At 38.1% G+C, this 22558-nt stretch overlaps 1 long non-coding RNA gene across 1 annotated transcript in view; it reads right to left on the bottom strand.

The window, feature by feature from the left end:
* The window catches only part of LOC132368486 (uncharacterized), a 301292-nt gene extending 278821 nt beyond the window's left edge, over positions 1 to 22471 (bottom strand). Inside the window, exons 1-2 of the long non-coding RNA XR_009504099.1 lie at positions 22392 to 22471; positions 19265 to 19489 (exon numbers count right to left, since the gene is read on the bottom strand). This is a non-coding gene — a long non-coding RNA (uncharacterized LOC132368486). The remainder of the gene's footprint in view (positions 1 to 19264; positions 19490 to 22391) is intronic.
* Positions 22472 to 22558: the final 87 nt, after the last annotated feature.

The raw sequence follows: 22558 nt of genomic DNA, 5'->3' as shown, positions 1-22558 counted from the left end.
TTGAGGGAGGATAGACATTAGTATATGTTTGTGTATATGTGTGTGATGGAGGGGGGTGATAATAGGACCTGGGGTTTTATTCTTGTCTCTGGATAGTCTGGGTATACCAATTTTCAGACTATACTGATCATCCCAACATGAAAATAGGGTAAAACGTGATTTTCTGAGCCTCACAACCAAAGATTCTGCTTTAATAGGTATGAGGTGGGGCCTCAGGAAACCTGCCTTTTCTACCAAACACCCTGAGATTGTTCCAGTACACAGTGTTCACACAATTTAGTTAGAAACAATGGCCATGGGAATGTCACTTCTCAAGACAGGTGTTATGGTTTGAATGTTTGTGTCCCCTCAAAATTCATATGTTGGAATCCTAATCACCAGTGTGATGTATTAGGAGGTGGGGCTTTGGGGAGGTGATTAGGTTATGAGTATGGACCCTCATGAATGGGGTTAGTTGTAGACTTTTTAATGATGGCCATTCTGACCAGTGTGAGGTGATACCTCATTGTAGTTTTTTTTTTTTTAATATTTATCTATTTAATTTATTTATTTGGCTGCACTGGGTCTTAGTTGCAGAACAAGGGATCTTTGTTGCTGTGTGGGGATCTTCATTGTGGCGTGTGGGATCTTTTAGTTGCAGCATGCAGGATCTTTAGTTGCAGCATGTGGGATCTTTTAGTTGTGGCATGTGGAACCTTTAGTTGCGGCATGCAGAATCTTCAGTTGCAGCATGTGGGATCTTTAGTTGCGGCATGTGAAATCTTGGTTGCAGCATGTGGGATCTAGTTCCCTGACCAGGGATCAAACCTGGGCCCTCCACATTGGGAGCATGGAGTCTTAGCCACTGGACCACCAAGGAAGTCCCCCTCATGGTAGTTTTGATTTGCATTTCTCTCATAACTGGTGATATTGAGCATCTTTTCATGTGCTTTTTGGCCATCTGTATGTCTTCTTTGAAGAAATGCCTATTTAGGTCTTCTGCTCACTTTTGGATTAGGTTGTTTGTTTTTATATTAAGCTGTATGAGCTGTTTGTATATTTTGGAAAGTAATCCTTTGTTGGTTGCATCATTTGCAAATATGTTCTACCATTCTGTAGGTTGTCATTTTATTCTGTTTATGATTTCCTTTGCTATGCAAAAGCTTTTAAGTTTAATTAAGTCCCATTTGTTTATCAAAAATATCAAATCTTATTTGGCATTTAAGCCTTCTCAAGAAGATACTGGAAGATGTGTTCCTCCAATAAAAGAGAGTGAACTAAAAAAGAGAAAGATAGAAAACAAGGGGTATAATATAGGAGAGACAAGGCCCATGAAGGAAAATCCCAGGATCACAGCTGTGCTACAGAGCTACAGAGCAACTGGTCTAAGACTGGAGCAGGTGAACGGTATCAGGAGAGATTTATTCAAGAAGATGAATCTGATAGAACCCCAACAGGCCTGAAAGTTTTGAGATGATATTTCCACAACTGGGGGAGAGTTTGGTCTAAGATAGGGATAAAATCATAGAAAACTAAAAGAATAAAAACAATAAAACCAGATTTCAGGGAGAACAAAATGTTGTTCAGGAAAAGGAAAGTGATCGTGGTACACTACTTAGCTCATCCATGAGCAATAATAAGCAACAGTCATGTTGGGAGGTGGGGAGGACCAGAAGTGGACTAAGTATGGTCAAGGCAAGTAGCTGAAAAGCATTAAATCTTCATCCTCCAGAGTGTTAAGTCAAAACATAATGTTAAAAATATTTTCCACTTAAATGTCTCTTTCCCTTGACTTTGTAAGTGCTCATACTTTCTCTGTGTTCCAATAGTTGCAGCACAATGTTGAGTATATAACAGATGCTAAGGAAAACATTTTACGGTAAATCATTAGCTAATTGTTTATTTGAAGAGGAATTATATACTGACAGTCGGGCAAAATGAAAATGTTTGACCTTAACTTTATGTAAAAGTTTCCTCAGAAGTAGTTATGGAGTGAAGAAAATATTTTGAAAGTACATGTTAAAATTTAGAAATACCTTTTGCAATTCCTCTTATGGTATTCTCTTCACAGAAGAATTATAATATAATACATAAGAAAACATAAGCTTTAAATATAACTAAAAGATCTTCTGACCATATTTTCTGGTGGGTGGTCAAGTAAAATAAAGAGAAATAAGTCAGTATGAAAGCTATTGAAAATCTCACGTTCTTTCTATTTATGAGCATTTGTTTTTATCAAACACATTTGCACCTTCACCTTTCCCTATGTGCAAGCCCAGAATCCAATACTTTAATCATCAGGAGCATGCTAAGACTGTAGGAGCACAGCCCACACACTAGAATTCTGAGTGCAATGGCTATCTGAGTATTCCTGTTTTTCTATCATTAAATCCTTTGGAAATCCTTAGCTGTTACCTCTCACTGCCCCCTTAGCTTTCTAACTTCTTTCCCTTATAAGTTAAAAGTCTCGGAGACCTTCAAGATGGCAGAGGAGTAAGACGTGGAGATCATCTTCCTGCCCACAAATACATCAAAAGTACATCTACATGTGGAACAGCTCCTACAGAACACCTACTGAATGCTGGCAGAAGACCTCAGACTTCCAAAAAGCCAAGAAAATCCCCACATACCTGGGTAGGGCAAAAGAAAAAAGAAACAAGAGACAAAAGAATAGGGATGGGACCTGCACCTCTGGGAGGGAGCTGTGAAGGAGGAAAAGTTTCCACACACTAGGAAGCCCCTTCACTGGCGGGGACTGGGGGTGGGGGGGTGGTGAGTTGGGGGGAATCCTCAGAGCCACGGGAGAGCACAGCAACAGGGGTGCAGAGGGCAAAACAGAGAGGTTCCCACATAGAGGATCAGTGCTGACCAGCACTCACCAGCCCGAGAGGCTTGTCTGCTCACCCACCAGAGTGGGCGGGGGCTGGGAGCTGAGGCTCGGGCTTCAGGAGTCAGACTGCAAGGAGAGGACTGGGGATGGTTGCGTGAACACAGCCTGAAGGGGGCTAGTGTGCCACAGCTAGCCAGGAGGGAGTCCAAGAAAAAGTCTGGACCTGCCGAAGAGGCAAGAGACCATTGTTTCGGGGTGTGTGAGGAGAGGGGATTCCTGCTCTGTGTGCCTACAGAAGGCAGAGCACCACCTAAGTGAACTCCAGAGACGGGCATGAGCTGCTGCTATCAGCTCAGACCCCAGAGACTGGCATGAAATGCTAACGCTGTTGCCACTGCCACCAAGCAGTGCAAGCACAGGTCACTACCCACACCCCCACCAGGAGCCTGTGCAGCCCGCCACTGCCAGGGTCCTGATATTCAGAGATAACTTCCCTGGGAGAACACACGGCATGCCTCAGGCTGTTGCAACGTCACGTCGGCCTCTGCCACCTCAGGCTCGCCCCGCATTCAAATTATGACTACCATACCCTTGCCTCTCCCTGGCCTGAGTGAGCAAGAGAGCCCTAAACAGCCGATCCTTTAACCCCCTCCTGTGTAGGCGGGTAACAGATGCCTGAGGGTGGCCTACATGCAGAGGCAGGGCCAAATCCAAAGCTGAACCCCAGGAGCTGTGCGAACAAAGAAGAGAAAGGGAAATCTGTCCCAGGAGCCTCAGGAGCAGCGGATTAAATCCCTACAATCAACTTGATGTACCCTGCATCTGTGGAATACCTGAATAGACAATGAATGTTCCCAAAACTGAGGCAGTGGACTTTGGGAGCAACTGTAGACTTGGGGTTTCTTTTCTGCATCAATTTGTTTCTGGATTTTATGTTTATCTTAGTTTAGTTTTTAGTGCTTGTTATCAATGGTGGATTTGTTCATTAGTTTGGTTGCTCTCTTCTTTTTTAAATTTTTTTTTCTTTTTTCTCTTTTTGTCAGTGTGTATGTGTATGATCCTTTGCATGATTTTGTCTGTTTAGGTTTGTTTTTACCATTTGTCCTAGGGTTCTGACTGTTGGTTTTTTGGGGGTTGTTTTTTTCTTCCTCTTTATGAGTGTGTGTGTGTGTGTATGTTTGGGTGATTGTGTCTGATTAGTTTTACTTTTACCATTTGGTTTTGGATACTATCTGTTCGTTTTTCTGGTTTTTTTTTTTTCTTTTCCTTTTTTTTTGTTCCTTTTCTTCCAAGCTGTGCAGCTGCCAGGGTCTTGATGCTCTGGCCGGGTGTCAGGCCAGAGCCTCCGAGGTGGGAGAGCCGAGTCCAGGACCTGGGCCACCAGAGACCTCCCAGGCCCACATAATATCAATCGGCAAGAGCTCTCCCAGAGATCTCCATCTCAACACTAAGACCTAGCTCCACCCAACAGCCAGCAAGCTCCAGTCCTCAATGCCCCATACCAAACGACTAACAAGACAGGGACACAACCCCACCCATTAGCAGAGAGGCTGCCTAAAGTCACACTAAGTTCACAGACAACCCAAAACACACTACTGGGTGCGGCCCTGCCCACCAGAAAGACAAGATCCAGCCCCACCTACCAGAACACAATCACCAGTTCCCTCCACCAGGAAGCCTACACAATCCACTGAACCAACCTCATCCACTGGGGGCAGACACCAAAAACAACGTGAACTATGAACGTGCAGCCTGCAAAAAGGAGACCCCAAACACACTAAGTTAAGCAAAACAAGAAGACAGAGAAATATGCAGCAGATGAAGGATCAAGGTAAAAACCCACCAGACCAAACAAATGAAGAGGAAATAGGCAGTCTACCTGAAAAGAATTCAGAGTAATGATAGTAAAAATGACACAAAATCTTGGAAATAGAATGGAGAAAATACAAGAAACATTTAATAAGGACTTAGAAGAACTAAAGAGCAAACAAAGAGTGATGAACAACACAATAAATGAAATGAAAAATTCTCTACAAGGAATCCATAGCAGAACAACTGAGGTAGAAGATAAAATAGTGGAAATCACTGCCACGGAACAGAATAAAGAAAAAAGAATGAAAAGAATTCAGGACACTCTCAGACACCTCTGGAACAACATCAAACACACAAACATTTTAATAATAGGGGTCCCAAAAGAAGAAGAGAAAAAGAAAGGGTCTGAGAAAATATTTAAAGAGATTATACTTGAAAACTTCCTTAACATGGGAAAGGAAATAGTCAATCAAGTCCAGGAAGCACAGAGTCCCATACAGATAAATCCAAGGAGAAACATGACAAGACACATATGAATCAAACTATCAAAAATTAAATACAAATAAAAAATATAAATAAAAAATATTAAAAGCTGCAAGGGAAAAGCAACAAATAACATACAAGGGAATCCCCATAAAGTTAACACCTGATCTTTCAGCAGAAACTCTGCAAGCCAGAAGGGAGTGGCAGGACATATTTAAAGTGATGAAAGGTAAAAACCTACAACCAAGATTACTCTCCCCAGCAAGGATCTCATTCAGATCCGATGGAGAAATTAAAACCTTTATAGACAAGCAAAAGTTAAGAGAATTCAACACCACCAAACCAGCTTTACAGCAAATGTTAAAAGAACTTCTCTAGGCAAGAAACACAAGAGAAGGAAAAGACCTACAAAAACAAACCCAAAACAATTAGGAAAATGGTGATTGGAACATACATATTGATAATTACCTTAAATGTAAATGGATTAAATGATCCAACCAAAAGACATAGACTGGCTGAATGGACACAAAAATGAGACCCATATATATGCTGTCTACAAGAGAACCACTTCAGACCTAGGAACGCATACAGACTGAAAGTGAAGGGATGGAAAAAGATATTCCATGTAAATGCAAATCAAAAGAAAGCTGGTGTAGCAATTCTTATATCAGACAAAATAGACTTTAAAATAAAGACTATTATAAGAGACAAAGAAGGACACTACATAATGATCAAGGGATCAATCCAAGAAGAACATATAACAATTGTAAATATTTATGCACCCAACATAGGAGCACCTCAATACATAAGGCAAATGTTAACAGCCATAAAAGGGGAAACTGACAGTAACACAATAATAGTAGGGGACTTTAACACCCCACTTTCACCAATGGACAAAGCATCCAAAATGAAAATAAAAAAGGAAACACAAGCTTTAAATGACACATTAGATTAGATGGACTTAATTGATATTTATAGGACATTCCATCCAAAAACAACAGAATACACTTTCTTCTCAAATGCTCATGGATCATTCTCCAAATAGATCATATCTTGGGTTACAAATCAAACCTTGGTAAAGTTAAGAATATTGAAATCACATCAAGTATCTTTTCTGACCACAACACTATGAGACTTCATATCAATTACAGGAAAAAAAAACTGTTAGAAATACAAACACATGGAGGCTAAACAATACACTACTAAATAACCAAGAGATCACTGAAGCAATCAAAGAAGAAATCAAAAAAATACCTAGAAACAAATGACAATGAAAACACGATGACCTAAAACCTATGGGATGCAGCAAAAACAGTTCTAAGAGGGAAGTTTATAGCAATACAATCCTAGCTCAAGAAACAAGAAACATCTCAAATAAATAACCTAACCTTACCCCTAAAGCAATCAGAGAAAGAAGAAAAAAAAAAGTTAGCAGAAGGAAAGGAATCATAAAGATCAGATCAGAAATAAATGAAAAAGAAATGAAGGAAACGATCTCAAAGATCAATAAAACTAAAACCTGGTTCTTTGAGAAGATAAACAAAACTGATAAACCATTAGCCAGACTGATCAAGAACAAAATGGAGAAGACTCAAATCAACAGAATTAGAAATGAAAACGGAGAAGTAACAACTGACACTGCAGAAATACAAAGGATCATGAGATATTACTAGAAGCAACTCTATGCCAATAAAATGGACAACCTGGAAGAAATGGACACATTCTTAGAAAAGCACAACCTTCCAAACTGAACCAGGAAGAAATAGAAAATATAAAGAGTTCAATCACAAGCACTGAAATTGAGAATGTCATTAAAAACCTTCCAACAAACAAAAGCCCAGGACCAGATGGCTTCACAGGCGAATTCTATCAAACATTTAGAGAAGAGCTAACACCTACCCTTCTCAAACTCTTCCAAAATATAGCAGAGGGAGGAACACTCCCAAACTCATTCTACGAGGCCACCATCACCCTGATACCAAAACCACACAAAGATGTCACAAAGCAAAAAAACTACAGGCGAATATCACTGATGAACATAAATGCAAAAATCCTGAACAAAATACTAGCAAACAGAATCCAACAGTACATTAAAAGGATCATACACCATGATCAAGTGGGGTTTATCCCAGGAATGCAAGAATTATTCAATATACTCAAATCAATCAATGTGATACACCATATTAACAAACTGAAGGATAAAACCATATGATAATCTCAATAGATGCAGAAAAAGCTTTCAAGAAAATTCAACACCCATTTATGATAAAAACCCTCCAGAAAGTAGGCAGAGAGGGAACCTATCTCAACATAATAAAGGCCATATATGACAAACCCACAGCCAACATCATTCTCAGTGGTCAAAAACTGAAACCATTTCCCTTAAGATCAGGAACAAGACAAGGTTGCCCACTCGCAGCACTATTATTCAACACAGTTTTGGAAGTTTTAGCCATGGCAACAAGAGAAGAAAAAGAAATAAAAGGAATCCAAATCAGAAAGGAAGAAGTAAAACTGTAACTGTTTGCAGATAACATGATACTACATATAGAGGATCCTAAAGATGCTACCAAAAAACGTCTATGGCTAATCAATGAATTTGGTAAAGTAGCAGGATACAAAATTGCACAGAAATCTCTTGCATTCCTATACACTAATGACAAAAAATATGAAAGTGAAATAAAGGAAACACTCCCATTTACCACTGCAACAACAAGAATAAAACACCTAAGAATAAACCTACTTAGGGAGACAAAAGATCTATATGCCGAAAACTATAAGACCCTGATGAAAAAAATTAAAGATGATACAAACAGATGGAGAGATATATCATGTTCTTGGATTGGAAAAACCAATATTGTGAAAATGACTATACTACCCAAAGCAATCTACAGATTCAATGCAAGCCCTATCAAACTACCAATGGCATTTTTCACAGAACTAGAACAAAAAATTTCACAATTTGCATGGAAACACAAAAGACCCCCAATAGCCAAAGCAATCTTGAGAAAGAAAAACAGAGCGGGAGGAATCAGGCTCCCTGACTTCAGACTATACTACAAAGCTACAGTAATCAAGACAGTATGATACTGGCAAAAAGTCAGAAATATAGATCAATGGAACAGGATAGAAATCCCAGAGATAAACACATGCACATATGGTCACCTTATCTTTGATAAAGGAGGCAAGAATATAGAATGGAGAAAAGACAGCCTCTTCAATAAATGGTGCTGGGAAAACTGGACAGCTACATGTAAAAGAATGAAATTAGAACATTTCCTAACACCATACACAAAAGAAACTCAAAATGGATTAACAATCTAAGTGTAAGGGCAGACACTATAAAACTCATAGAGGAAAACATAGGCAGAACACTCTATGACATAAATCACAGCAAGATCCTTTTTGACCCACCACCTAGAGAAATGGAAATAAAAACAAAAATTAACAAATGGGACCTAATGAAACTTAAAAGCTTTTGCACAGCAAAGGAAACCATAAACAAGAGGAAAAGACAACCCTCAGAACGGGAGAAAATATTTGCAAACGAAGCAACTGACAAAGGATTAATCTCCAAAATATATAAGCAGCTCATGCAGCTCAATATCAAAAAAAAAAACCAACCCAATCCAAAAATGGGCGGAAGACCTAAATAGACATTTCTCCAAAGAAGACATACAGATTGCCAACAAACACATGAAAGGATGCTCAACATCACTAATCAGAGAAATGCAAATCAAAACTACAGTGAGGTATCCCCTCACACTGGTCAGAATGGCCATCATCAAATAATCTACAAACAATAAATGCTGGAGATGGTGTGGAGAAAAGGGAACGCTCTTGCACTGTTGGTGGGAATGTAAGTTGATACAGCCACTACAGAGAACAGTATGGAGGTTCCTTAAAAAACTAAAAATAGAACTACCATACGACCCACCAATCCCACTACTGGGCATATACCCTGAGAAAACCATAATTCAAAAAGAGACATGTACCACAATGTTCACTGCATCACTGTTTACAATAGCCAGGACATGGAAACAACCTAAGTGTCCATCGACAGATGAATGGATAAAGAAGATGTGGCATACATATACAATGGAATATTACTCAGCCATAAAAAGAAATGAAATTGAGTTATTTGTAGTGAGGTAGATGGACCTAGAGTCTGTCATACAGAGTGAAGAAGTCAGTCAGAAAGAGAGAAACAAATACTGTATGCTAACACATATATTTGGAATCTAAAAAAAAAAAAAAAAAAAAAATGGTTCTGAAGAACCTAGGGGCAGGACAGGAGTACAGATGCAGACATAGAGAGTGAACTTGAGGACACAGGGAAGGGGAAAGGGAAGCTGGGACAAAGTGAGAGAGTAGCATTGACATATATACACTACCAAATGTAAAATAGATAGCTGGTGGGAAGCAGCCGCATAGCACAGGGAGATCAGCTCGGTGCTTTGTGACCACCTAGAGGGGTGGGATAGGGAGCATGGGTGGGAGGCGCAAGAGAGAGGGGATATGGGGATATATGTATACACATAGCTGATTCATTTTGTTATACAGCAGAAACTAACACAACATTGTAAAGCAATTATATTCCAATAAAGATGTTAAAAAGAAAAGTCTCTAGAAGTTTTAGAGAAAGATAAGGTATAAGCCTAATCAAAGGAAGACATTACTTTTTTGACATTCTGTAAAAAGAGCAATAGCATCTTAAGCAGCTGGAAAGCTTTCTTTATTTATTCATTTTTAAAATAAACCTGTAATTGGATCATTTGGTTTTAACAACTCCTTTGATTTAGAGAGTCAGATTGGTATTTAGAAATTCATGTCAAAGAGAAATTTATTAAAATCATGGTTAAAATTTGCAATTGGCCAATATGAGAAAATTTTTCTATTATTCCTAAGATTTTTCTTTTGCAGAACATTTTTAATATTATTTGACACTAAGATATTGTGACTTGGGATTTGAACCATTTTTTAAAGATAGTAAAAGCTGCCACAAAACAGAAAAATTCTCCCAATATATTATTCCATATAACATTGGGAAACCATAACAACTTCTGAAGAAGCAAAGAATTTACATATTATTCCCTAGAAAAATATCTCTAACTGAACAATAATAGAGAGCAGTTTTATTTGAAAATTCATGACATTTTAAAAGACAAATCAAAAAAAATGTTAAAAGTATAATCCTTTATAGAATTTTAAAGCTATATATACATATTCACGCGTGTGTACATTTACATGATTTTGAATGGTACTACTATGCTCATAAAAATGCTGTACTCTCTTTCAGGGAGATTTAGATACAAAGTTTTACACTGAATCACTGGGGATTTATGCCAAAGCTAAAGCAACATACAAAAGCAAAATTCCAGGAAGAGCTGTTTTTAAGCAAGAGGAATTGAAAGGCAATAAATTGTTTATCTATTAGGAAGTTAAACATATAATTGTCTAATGTGAAGTCAGAAGACTAGAGTTGCTTTTCATTTACCTATACCTATGCACACATTATTAAGGCAGGTGGAATATTAGATCTACTTGCTGGCCCTTCCTGCCAACTCTCTGCCAGAGAGAAAGGTAATGACCTGTTTGGACTTCAGGCATTCCATCTAAAATAAGTAAAGCAATACATTTTAAAATTCTAAGACTTTGCAGAGATTGTAGAAGAAAAGGACTCCACATTTCATGCCATTGTTCCACCACAGTTGATGTACAGTTTAAAGAACAATCTAATTCAGAGGATCTTTGTGATTCTTTTATTTATCATTGCTTGAGAATTACTGGACTACTCATACATGCTCTGGTCTGATCAGTAATTTGCTGGCTATTCTCTTCTATCATAAATTCTGGGGTGTTCATTTGGTCTTTAATAGCAGTGTGTCAAGAAGTAAGACTCAAATTCCACCTCCATCAGTATATCCACAGACACTTTGTCTTCAAGCCAAAATGGAGTAAAAAAAAGGATGGATTTAGCATCACAATCACCCCCTGTGTTAAAAACAACTAGAAAATCAGACAAAATATAGGAAACAATGGCTTACAGACATTAGAGAAGAGACCTGAGAGCTAGAAAACACACAATGGAAACTCAACATTCACCAGATCACTTCCTGGGGGCAGTGTTAAGGCAACAACACAGAGTCAAGCAGTCTTCCTGAGTTGAAGAAGCAGAGATCAGAATGCAGGTAAACCAAGAAAGTTAGAATTTGTGGAACATAGCACTACAGAGAAAGTAGCTGCACAAAGAAAGAATTCCAGAGATCTGCAGTGGGATCCACTTGAGACTTGGCTACTTATCGGTGCATGCATGAGAGGAAATGGTCCAAGGCTAGAGAAAGAACCACAAGAAAGGAGGAGTCAGAAAAACCCCTGTGAGTCACAGAGGACTAGAAATAGTTTGTCTCCCCTCAAGCCAAACTGGAATACACACACACACACATATACACAGAGCATCAAGTAGAATCCTCAGAAGGGTATTGCATGTCAAGACACAATGTAATCAAATTGCTGAAAACTAATGATAAAAAGAAAATCTTAAATTTATCCAGGAAAAACAAGATACACTGACACATTACCTACAGGGCAATAAAGAAAAGAATAACAGCAGATTCTTCATCAGAAACTATGTAAGCCAAATGTATTAGAAGAAAAAAAAAAGCAAAAAACACTGTATACCTACAGCTCTTTCCCAAGGGAAAATACCTTTCAAAAACAATGACTAAATACACATTTCTAGATGAACAAAACTAAGAGACTTCATCACCAGTAGAGCAGCACTCAAAAGATATTAAAGGAAGTTTCCTAGGCAGCCCTAAAATAACACAAGATAGAAAGTGAAATCTTCACAAAAGATAGAAAAAAGCCAGAAATGATAAATATGTGGAGGAATGTAAAAGATAAATTTCTCACTTTTATACTATCTTCACATTATAATTGACTGTTTAAAGCACAATTGATAACATTATAGTTTGAGATTTACAGCACTTGTGGATGTAAAATATATGACAATGCTAGCACAAAGGATAAAGAGATGGAAGTATACTGTTGTAAGGTTTTTATACTACATGTGAAAAGGTACAATATCATTTGAAGGCAGACTGTGATAAGTTGAATGTACATATTGTCAACCCAAGAGAAACTAATAAAAAACAAAAGAAGGAGGTATAATCCAACAATGTAAATAAAATGTAATCATAAAAAATAGTCAATTAATCTCAATAAAAGGAAGGGCAAAAGGAAAAAGGAACAAAGAACAGGTGGGAAAAATAGAAAGCAAACAACAGAAAGGTAGATTTAAATCCAACCATATGAATAATGACATTAAATATAAATAGTTTAAACATTCCAATTAAAAAGCAGAGATTGCCATATTGAACCCCTCCAAAAATGACTGCAAGACTCATTAAATATAACGGCATAGGTAGCTTAAAAGTAGAAGGATGGAAAAATATATAACATGTTAACACTAATCAAAAGAAAATTTGAGTGGCAATTTTAATATGAGACAAAAAAATAGTTCAGAACAAGAAATACTACCATGAATAAAGAAGGACATTCCATAATGATAGAGAGGTTAATTCATCAAGAAGACATACCAGTCCTAAATGTTTACATACCTACTAACAATTTTAAACTACAAAATGTAAATCCTAAAGGAGACAAGCAAATCTTAGTTATACTTGGAGACTGACACCTCTCTTTCAGAAATTAATAAAGATTCAGAAAGTCTGAAGGACACAGAAAATTTGAACAAGGCTATCAACTAACTTGACCTAAATAACATTTATAAAACACTATACTCAACAACAGCAGAATGCACAAACTTTCCAAGCACACACTGCTGCATATTCACCAAATTAGATCATATTCAGGACCATAAAATGTCTCAATAAATTTAGGAGAACTGAAAACATTTAAAGTATGTTCTATGTCTACCAAAGAGTTAAACTAGAAATCATCAGGAGATACAGTACGGGAAATCCCCAAGTATTTGAAAATTAAACAACACACTTCTAAATAACTCATGAATAAAGAAAAAATAAGGAAAAATAGAAAAAAATTTAACTGAATAAAAATAAAAACATATCAAAGTTTAAGGAATGCAGCTGAAGCAGGGTTTAGAGGGGAAATTATAGCAAATGCTTATATTAGAAAACAAGAAAGTTCTCAAATCAATTATCTAAGCTTCTACCATAAGAAACTAGAAAAAGAATGAAAAACTAAACCCAAAGTAAGCAGGGGAAAGAAAATAATAAACAGCAGAAATCAATGGTATTGAAAACAGAAAAGCTGTACAAAAACAATGAAACCAAAAACTATTACTAGAAGAAAAGTCAACGAAATTGATAAACCTCTAGTCATACTAACGAGGAAAAGAAAAAAGACACTAACTACCAATACTTGGAATGAAAAAGGGACATAATTATATTCTCTAAGATACTAAAATGAATATGCCTGCCCCTGAAAGTTTATAATCTAGTTGGTAGGACAAGCTCTAAGTACATGAAACAAAGAACAATCTTATATCAGTAACAATAATAAACAATACCAATCAATCACTTATTATATGCCAGGAAAAGTTCTAAGTACTTTATATATATTAAGTCATTTAATCATCACAACCGTAACAGGTAGACACCAGTATTAACCCTACACTACAGATATGAACCTTAGGCACTTGCCCAACATAGATATGATGAAGGTAGATAAAATAATTTAGTACTTTAGAATCAGGAGGAGAAATCAGGATTGTGCTGGCCTTGGAAATTTCTCATGGAGGAGATAAGGCTTGAACTAGCTCTTGTAAGGTCTACACTGATGATTACTAAGTTTTTCACAATAGATGTCACAATCTAATATTATCAGAGATCTAGTACTGCAGCAGAGTAGTTTAAATCAATTTTTCAGCTCTTTCAACAAACATTTATTGAACACCTACTATGTTTCAGGCTTTGGGATCACAGAGACGGATAAAAGATGGATATCTATTGAGTATGTATATTCAATACACAACATACTGCTAGATGGCACTGGGGTGCAGTCCTCACCTTCAAAAAGCTTGTAATCTAGTTAGCTGTGTGTGTGTGTGTGTGTGTGTGTGCGCGTGTGCGCGTGTGTGCACATGTGCATGTGTAAACCAATCAGAAAGCAACTGAGCCTAGGTTATAATCATGAGCTAACCTTAGTAATATTATATGAGTCCAGGAAAGCAGATTAGTATGAATTACCCAGAAATAACTTCTTAAAGGAGACGGCTTGGAGCTGAATACTGAAAAGGAGGGAGAAGGGGCATACCAGCAGGTATTAACAGGATGACAAAGACTCAGGTAGGAATAAGTATAGTTTGCTTAGCTAACCATAGGTAATGCTAGAAGATAGCTGAAGACAAAACTGACCATGTAAAGGGGGCAAGAGGGATACAAATTGGGGCATGAAAATTAACTTAAATCCCAAATTTTCGTTGAGAATACAGGCTTTGTAAATTTCATCCCCAAATTCTAACTTAACCCTTCTGTTTTACTTAGGCAGGAGAAAGGGCATAAATACAAGAGGGAATTCCCAAAACAATGGATAAAAAGGTTTCAATGATCATTTGATATGCATGTAATTTCCTTGGAACTCAGAAATATCAATACAAATTAAAATAGAGAAAAGCTTACCTGATCCAAGCTTTTATAGATTCTTTTAAAGACAAAAGCTTCTTTAAGCAATGAACAAACATGCATCACTGATGCCAGCAACATCATCAAACCATAAAGAAAACGGGAACCTTATGCCAAAGCGTAGGCTAATCATTGATACTCTCATGGGCTGGTGAAGAGCCTACTCTACTCAAATGACAGGGCACTGGGTTTTCAGCATGTCCAGGAGATATTCCCATTGCAATTTGTCAGCAGATTAGCAAATGTTCTTAGTGACAGGAACACACAGCCCAGGAACCCTCATTGGTGGCTCAAATCACCTCAGTGCAATGTCGCTCTCCTCTCCTGGCTCCCTCTAATGGCCCCAAATACCAATTAAACAGCTTTGCCATCTCTGTATCTAAATTTAGACATAGGTATCAAGTTTGGATGCCCGATGAGACTAAGTACTTTGCAGAAGTGTGAAGTAACCAGTCTTAAAATGGAAGAAAATAAAAGGAAGGAAAACACTAGAGGTGGATCCGACCCGATCCCTGCCCCTATTGAAGTTTCATAAGATCACAGCTGAAGGAACATTCTACCGTAAATTGAAGGGCTCTGTATTAACAGCAGGAAACCAAAGCTCATCTCACAGCTCTTCGCCCACTAATTCAGCATCTCCACCACAAATTCGAAAATCCTCACGTTGCCATGTATCGCCACCTAGTGTCCATAGGCTAACGCTAACATTAGCTGAGCCAAAAGGTGCCATTTTTCTGCAGTCACCCTCCAAGGGCTTCCTGTTAGACTTGGCAGTTCAGTACATCAGGATTCCTAGGGTTATTCCTCATTCTACTTCAGGGCATACCCATGAAAGTGTAATTTTGGATTTATTTTATTTTGTTAACCCCCATTTTGTGTATTATCCTCAAGTACTTTGAAATTGCAAATTGTTCCCCAGGATAACTCTTTCTCAACACTTAGCATATACCTCACTCCCACCTTTCCTTCTCCTTACTCTTGTCCATTATTGGGATGTGGACTCTCTATGTATAGTCTATACACTTTAATAGCATCATTTGCTGCATGAAATATAATTGGGAAGAGAGGGCTGTGCCAGAAATGCATCAGAATTTTTTATAACACCAACATTTGAGTGGCTTTCATTTTGGAGATTCACGCTTTCCCTCCTAGTCCCACAACCACACAGTGGGAGAGAGAAAGACATGTTAATGAATAAACAAAAATGAAAGGAATAACAGACTATAACAGAAATGAAAAATAATTCCAAGGATTAATTAAGTGGCCCTATTTCCCTCCAAGCAGTCTTTAGTGTATAAGCCCAAGCAAGCCATTTCTAGACAGGAAGTATAAACATTTTTGAAGATGTGAGCTTTCAGTTAGCAATAACTCTCTGAAAGCATTTTTAGACCTACATTTTTTGAGGCAGACTTTTTCCATACAAGGCAGAATAGAAGATTTGATCAATTAGATGACCTTCGGGTACAGAAATATAAACATGGAACAGCTTCCTTAGCTTGCCTTTGAGTTAGATTTGCCAGATTGCCATGCAATTTCTAAGCCATACTTACACTAAAAAATTATGCATTGTTTATCTGAAACTCAAATGTAACTGAGTAGCCTACATTTTATCAGTCAACCTTACATGCGGAACAAAAGATGTAGTTGGGGAAAATAACCAGGCTCTTAGCAGAACCAGAGTCATTTTTATGGAAAGGGTGCTTTGGTGAGGTTTCAAAGACCAATATCAAAGCAAAGGTCCAAGACTATAAGCATTCAAATAATACTTTGCATTTATTTAACACTTCAAAATTTATAAAGTATTTCACATTTATTATCTGGGTCCTCCTCATGATACCCCTTATGTGGGCATTTTTTATGCCTGTTTCAAGGCTCACAGACGTTACGGAATCGTCGTGGTGATCTACATGGAGCTTTACAGAAAAGCCAGAACTTGAATCCAAGTCCCCCAGCATGTTGCAGTGTCTACAAATAAAGACAATGTTCACGTGGACAGCACACAAGGCTTCAACCCCTGAGCTGCAGATGAAAATTAAATATCTGGCAAACCCAGTATAAAACTAACATTGTGATATAAGGCCAGGAAAAGGAAAAGATATTCTAAGAGTCATTGAGTGCCTTATATACTTTGACTGTGGAATCCAGTTTGGTTTTTTAAACCACAAAACATTCACTTTATTTCCCCAAGTACACTGAGACGTTATTCCTTAGAATAGGTTTACTTACATGTACCCAAAATTTCTAAATCTCCAACCACTCTTTGTAAGCTGTTCATATGTCCTAGAGATCTTTAATAAAATCACAGGAAAATCCAACTCTGTTTAAATTAGAGTTCATTTCCCCTAGATCTTTACATTGCAAATTTAGAAAATGTTCTTGTAATAATTCTTTGGGCTGCTAACGGTGTCATTTTTAAATTGTACAGTGGTGACATCTACTGTTCATAGTGTATATTGCACTTCTCCCCAGGACAGCTTTTATCTTTTACTGGTGGTCCTCAAACTCTAGTGTTCATAAAAATTCCCTGAAGGGTTTCTTAAAATGCAGCTTCCTTAGCCCCTTACAGATTCTGATTCTATATATATGGGGCGATTTACATTATGCAAGGCCCAATGCTACCATCTCTCTTCCACTTCCTAGTCAATCTCATTCAAGAGAATTTAATTGTACATATGAATCACTATGGATTTTGTTAAAATACAGATTCTGGGGCAGTAGTTTTGGATTGGAGCCAGAGATTTTGCATTTTTAACAAGCTCCCAGGTAGCTTTTTTTTTTTTTTTTTTTTTTTTTTTTTGTTAGCACTTTTATGAGTTCATCAGTTTTTCATTAGAGTTCTGAAAATGCTTATTCATTCAGTTCAGCAGTACAGTCCGTTACCAGAAACCTGTACATGGAAAAGACTCTGACAAGTACAGGTTTCCCAGGTAGCTTTATACCCTCCTTTCAAGTCTAAGTATTTCCACTTCTTTATGGAGCCAGATCACCGCAGCCTGAATCCTAAGTTTACCAAATGTGACTTATAGATGCTTCTCACTCAGTGGTTAATCAGTTTTTGCTTAAATCTTCTCCTCATCCTTGTTCTCTGCTCTGTCTACATGCTTTGAGTTCTAAAATACAGGCATAATCACCTCAAGGTAAAGTAGCTCAAAACAAAGCAGGCCAACATCCTGAGGGGAGTCCCACCTAAACCCATGCCTGTTCCTTTCTAGACCAAACAATGTCCCAGTACCAAAGAGATAGGAAGGTCGAGGCAGTATTATCACCTCTGATAAGCCTTGTGCATATATAAGGGAACCAAAGCTCCTTACCACATTATCACTTCCCTATGAGAATGGAGTTCAGAGGAGTTCAGTGATGATGACAATAATGCAGCTGATGAGGAGGAAGGCGACATTAGCTAACATTTATTGCACACTTGCTGAGTGCCACGCACTACGCTAAATTCTTTACATGGATTATCTTCATATATCTATGAAGTAGGTAATATCATTGTCTTCATCGTTAACGACGAGGAGAAAGACAGAAAGAAGAGCAGGTAGGCAACTGCTATATCTAATATCACAATTAGAGTCCAGTGACAGACTGTATGAATCACATTCAAACTAAAAACTGAAATATTAAATCGTGGGCTCCTCCTCCTCCATCATGTCCTAGAGACAAATAACATTCACTCTGTAACATTTCTCTATATCATCCACATATTGCTACCTAGCAATGGATGGCTAGAACATATAAGGGGTTTCCAGGAAAATCTTGAGTTTTTAGAAATGGCCAAAACATATACCTGCCTTAATGTATCAAACACTAAAGAGCTATCACAGCACTGATGCAGGCAACTTAAAAAGATGTGTTCCCAATGGCTGAGCTCTATGACCAAGTCAAAGAATAACAACCAAGTGTTCACACATCTTTTCTTTTATCCATACCCTTTTTTATTCATATCATTATCCCTTTTTACATGTTATTTTCTTACAACCAGGTAATAGTTCCATGCAACCTTTTTTTAAAAAAAAATAACACAGAATATTGTCTCCAAACTTCTAATATGCTTTAGATATGCTTGGTTAAGCAGAAAATATTCCCTCTTGTCTCTTTTGGTTTTATAATCCTACTCTCTTTACAGAAAGAGCTAGCTGCAATACAACAGTCTTTCCAAGTTGAGCATTCAGTGATGACTACATATTCCTCAGTTTGCTTAAATATGCATCCTTTGTTATTGAGAATCGATGTTTTCCAGAATAAAAAGGAAGCCATGTGTTTATCAGAAATTATTAATGCAGGCAGCTGTGAGAGTGAGATGAGAATCAAAACCCCAAGGATTACATATTGGCCTCTGAATAATCTCATAATCTGGTACTTTGATCAATCTTTATAGTTCTGTGAAGGCACTGCTTTGTCTATGAAGAATAAGAACAATCCAAGAGAGAGTGAAAGGAAGAAGGCGAATAGATAAGGGAAAATTGTAATAACATTTGAGAGACATACTCACCTCTCGCTCTTCTTCTCCTTTATTTTATTGTCATGGAAGCAACAGAGATTTTGGAGCCGGACAAATCCAAGTCTGAATCTCACATTCATCACTGTATGTAGTTGTACGGCATCAAGCAGTTTACTCAGCCTCTCTGAGTCACAGTTTCTTCGTTTATGCCAATGGAGACACTACTGCTCCCCCAGCCCGGTTGTTGGGTAGATAAGTGCTATTGAAGGATGGAGCCTGGAAACAGAAGAAAAAGCAGCTGTTACTAATAGTACCTGGTTATTAATGGTCACCACTTCTTCATCTGTTCAACTTTCAACAAATACTATTGATCACCTCGCTGTGGCGGGAATACAGTGAAGTCCCAGGAATACAGTGAACAAACAGGTGAAGTCTCTTCCCTTAAGAGGCTGTGTTTCATCCTTCGAATCCACAGTTATCAAAATTCCATCCTCCCACCCCCACTCCACCGAAACTCCTCTGGCAAAGTCACCATTGCCCTAGTTATCAAATACAATGGATTGGTTTTGGTCCTCAATAACACCTTTTTGTAGCATCCAGTAAAACTGAGCAGTTATCTTCTTCATGCCTAGAATACTCTCTCCTGATTTCCTTTTACCCTCTGACTGAAATTTCTCAGTCTCCATTGCTAGTTTTTTCTTCTTCTGTTACCCCTTTAATTAATATTTCCTACTCTTCTCACTTTTGCTCTTTTTCTTTTATACTCTACACTAGTAGTTCTTGATCTTTTCAGAGTCATGAACTCCTTTAAGAATCTGAAGAAGCTATGTACCCTCTCCCTAGGGGGGGGGAAAATGGATCTGCTTACAAATATACAAAAATTTGCATACATTTTCAGGAGTCTCACAGACCTTCCTCCCTAAAAGCCCATTGTTGAGTTCCAGGTTAAGGGGTTCCTATGGCTTTAACTGTTACTCATATGTCAATGACCTCAAATCTCTGTCTCCAGCATAAATCACTTTCCTGAGCAACAGGCCTGCTTTCAAATGCCCCTCAGGCATCTTAAAATTCAAACATCCCAAATCAAATTCATTATCTTTCCCCTAAAACCTGTTTTCCTCCTAGGAGACAACACCTATGGGAAAGAAAACACTATTCTTAAACCTAACAGACACAGATTTAAATCCAGCCCTGGAAGCTTCATAAATATATGTAAGCTATGTGCTTTAATTTCTTCATATTAACATGAGGATAATAATATGTCCAGTTTCTGGATTGTTATGAGAATTAAAATAAATAATAGGAAAATTCCAATACAGGTGCCATCACATAGCATACATTCCACAAATTAATATTACTGGATTCCCAATCTCAGAAAAAGCAACTCCATTCACCAAGTATTCTAAGTCGAAAATTTAGGAGTTATCTTCAACTCGTCCTTTTCCTCATCTGCAACCAATGGATAGCTATGCAGTATTGATTCCTCAACTCCCCCCCTGCCCTTAATTCAGGCTCGCATGTTCTTTCTCATGGACACAGCAAGAGTCCCCTAACCACTTGATCCAGCGGTTCCAATTCCACATCCTTCCAACCTATCCTCTATACTGAAGCCCGAGGATCTTCCCAGGACACAAATCTGATAATGCCATGACTGCTTAAATCTGCCGAGTTGCTTCTCGTTGCTTCCAGGGTTACATCCACCTTAGTACTGCACTGCAGGCTGACTATGATTTGGCCCCTGTCTACTTCCAACTTAATCCCTTGATTATTTGGGGATCTCCCCAACTGCCCATAGCGTTTTGGATTCTGTATCTCTGTCCCAACTGCTTCCTTTGACTGAAATGTCCTCACCCCTGTAATGTCTTTTCTTGGCATTCAGGCAAACAACTACTCATCTTTCAAAACACTGATCAAGCATCACCTCCGCGATGAAGTTATTCCTGACAGCCTCCTGCCATTCCGTCTATCACTGACTCCTCTTATCTCCCACCTCTACCTGACAGATGATTTTCTATCCTGGCAAAGATGTATAACATATGGCTCCCAGGCTCAAAAAGCTTAGGATCATCATTCAACCAGTAATCTTATGATATAACCTAGACAAGTAAGCCGCTTTGAAGGAGAAATTATGAGTCATGAAGAAATAACAAATTGTAAGTAACTTCAACACTCAGAAGCCTCTGTGACTCCCAAGCCATGCGCTGTGCATGTGCACGCGCGGTGCTATATGTGTTAGCTACATGTCAACTGATTTAACCTTCACAAACTATGAGTTGGCCACTATTATTATTCCCATTTTATTATTTTTTCAACATCTTTATTGGAGCATAATTGCTTTACAGTGTTGTGTTAGTTTCTGCTTTATAACAAAGTGAATCAGCTATACATATACATATATCCCCATATCTCCTCCCTCTTGCATCTCCCTCCCTCCCACCCTCCCTATCCCACCACTCTAGGTGGTCACAAAGCACCCAGCTGATCTCCCTGTGCTATGCGGCTGCTTCCCACTAGCTATCTATTTTATGTTTGGTAGTGTATATAAGTCCACGCCACTCTCTCACTTCATCCCAGCTTCCCCTTCCCCCTCCCCATGTCCTCAAGTCCATTCTCTAGTAGGTCTGTGTCTTTATTCCTGTGCTGCCCCTAGGTTCATCAGTACCTTTTTTTTAGATTCCATATATATATGCGTTAGCATACGGTATTTGTTTTTCTCTTTCTGACTTACTTCACTCTGTATGACAGACTCTAGGTCCATCCACCTCACTACAAACAACTCAATTTCATTTCCTTTTATGGCTGAGTAAAATTCCATTGTATACATGTGCCACATCTTCTTTATCCATTTATTCCCATTTTAGAAGTGAGGAAACTAAAATAAAGAGACTAACTTGCCCAACATGACCCAACTAAATATATCAGTATGAATAAAGTATGGACTTCAGTTAATTTTTTTAAAATGTAACTGACAAATGAAAAGTATATACTCTTTATAAATAGGGGGATATATATTTATTGCGCCTATTAAAGGCCTGGTGCATAGAGAAAAACGTTAAGTGCCCTATTCTCAAAAACAGTGATTTCTTGAAAAATAAAAAAAACTACATACAAAGAACAGAAAACTGTACCTCTTGGAGGCAATAAGAAAGTCTTAGAGAGAGAGGAGGTTTTCAAATACCTCAGTTCAGTGAGTTAATGCACGACATTAAACGGCTGCCTAAATCCCGCTCCAGAGCTCAAGCCTCCAAGCTCCCAGGACGCCCGCGCGTCACTTTATCTCCGCCCACGTCGCGGCGGGGGACTATCCAATGGAAGGGCGGCTCTACGTGGGTCTCCTGTGCGCGT

Source organism: Balaenoptera ricei, chromosome 7 (genome assembly GCF_028023285.1).
Source record: "Balaenoptera ricei isolate mBalRic1 chromosome 7, mBalRic1.hap2, whole genome shotgun sequence".
NCBI classification, from domain to species: domain Eukaryota; kingdom Metazoa; phylum Chordata; class Mammalia; order Artiodactyla; family Balaenopteridae; genus Balaenoptera; species Balaenoptera ricei.
The sequence above is the reverse complement of the archived record's forward strand: the minus strand, read 5'-3'. Positions and strand labels throughout refer to the sequence as shown.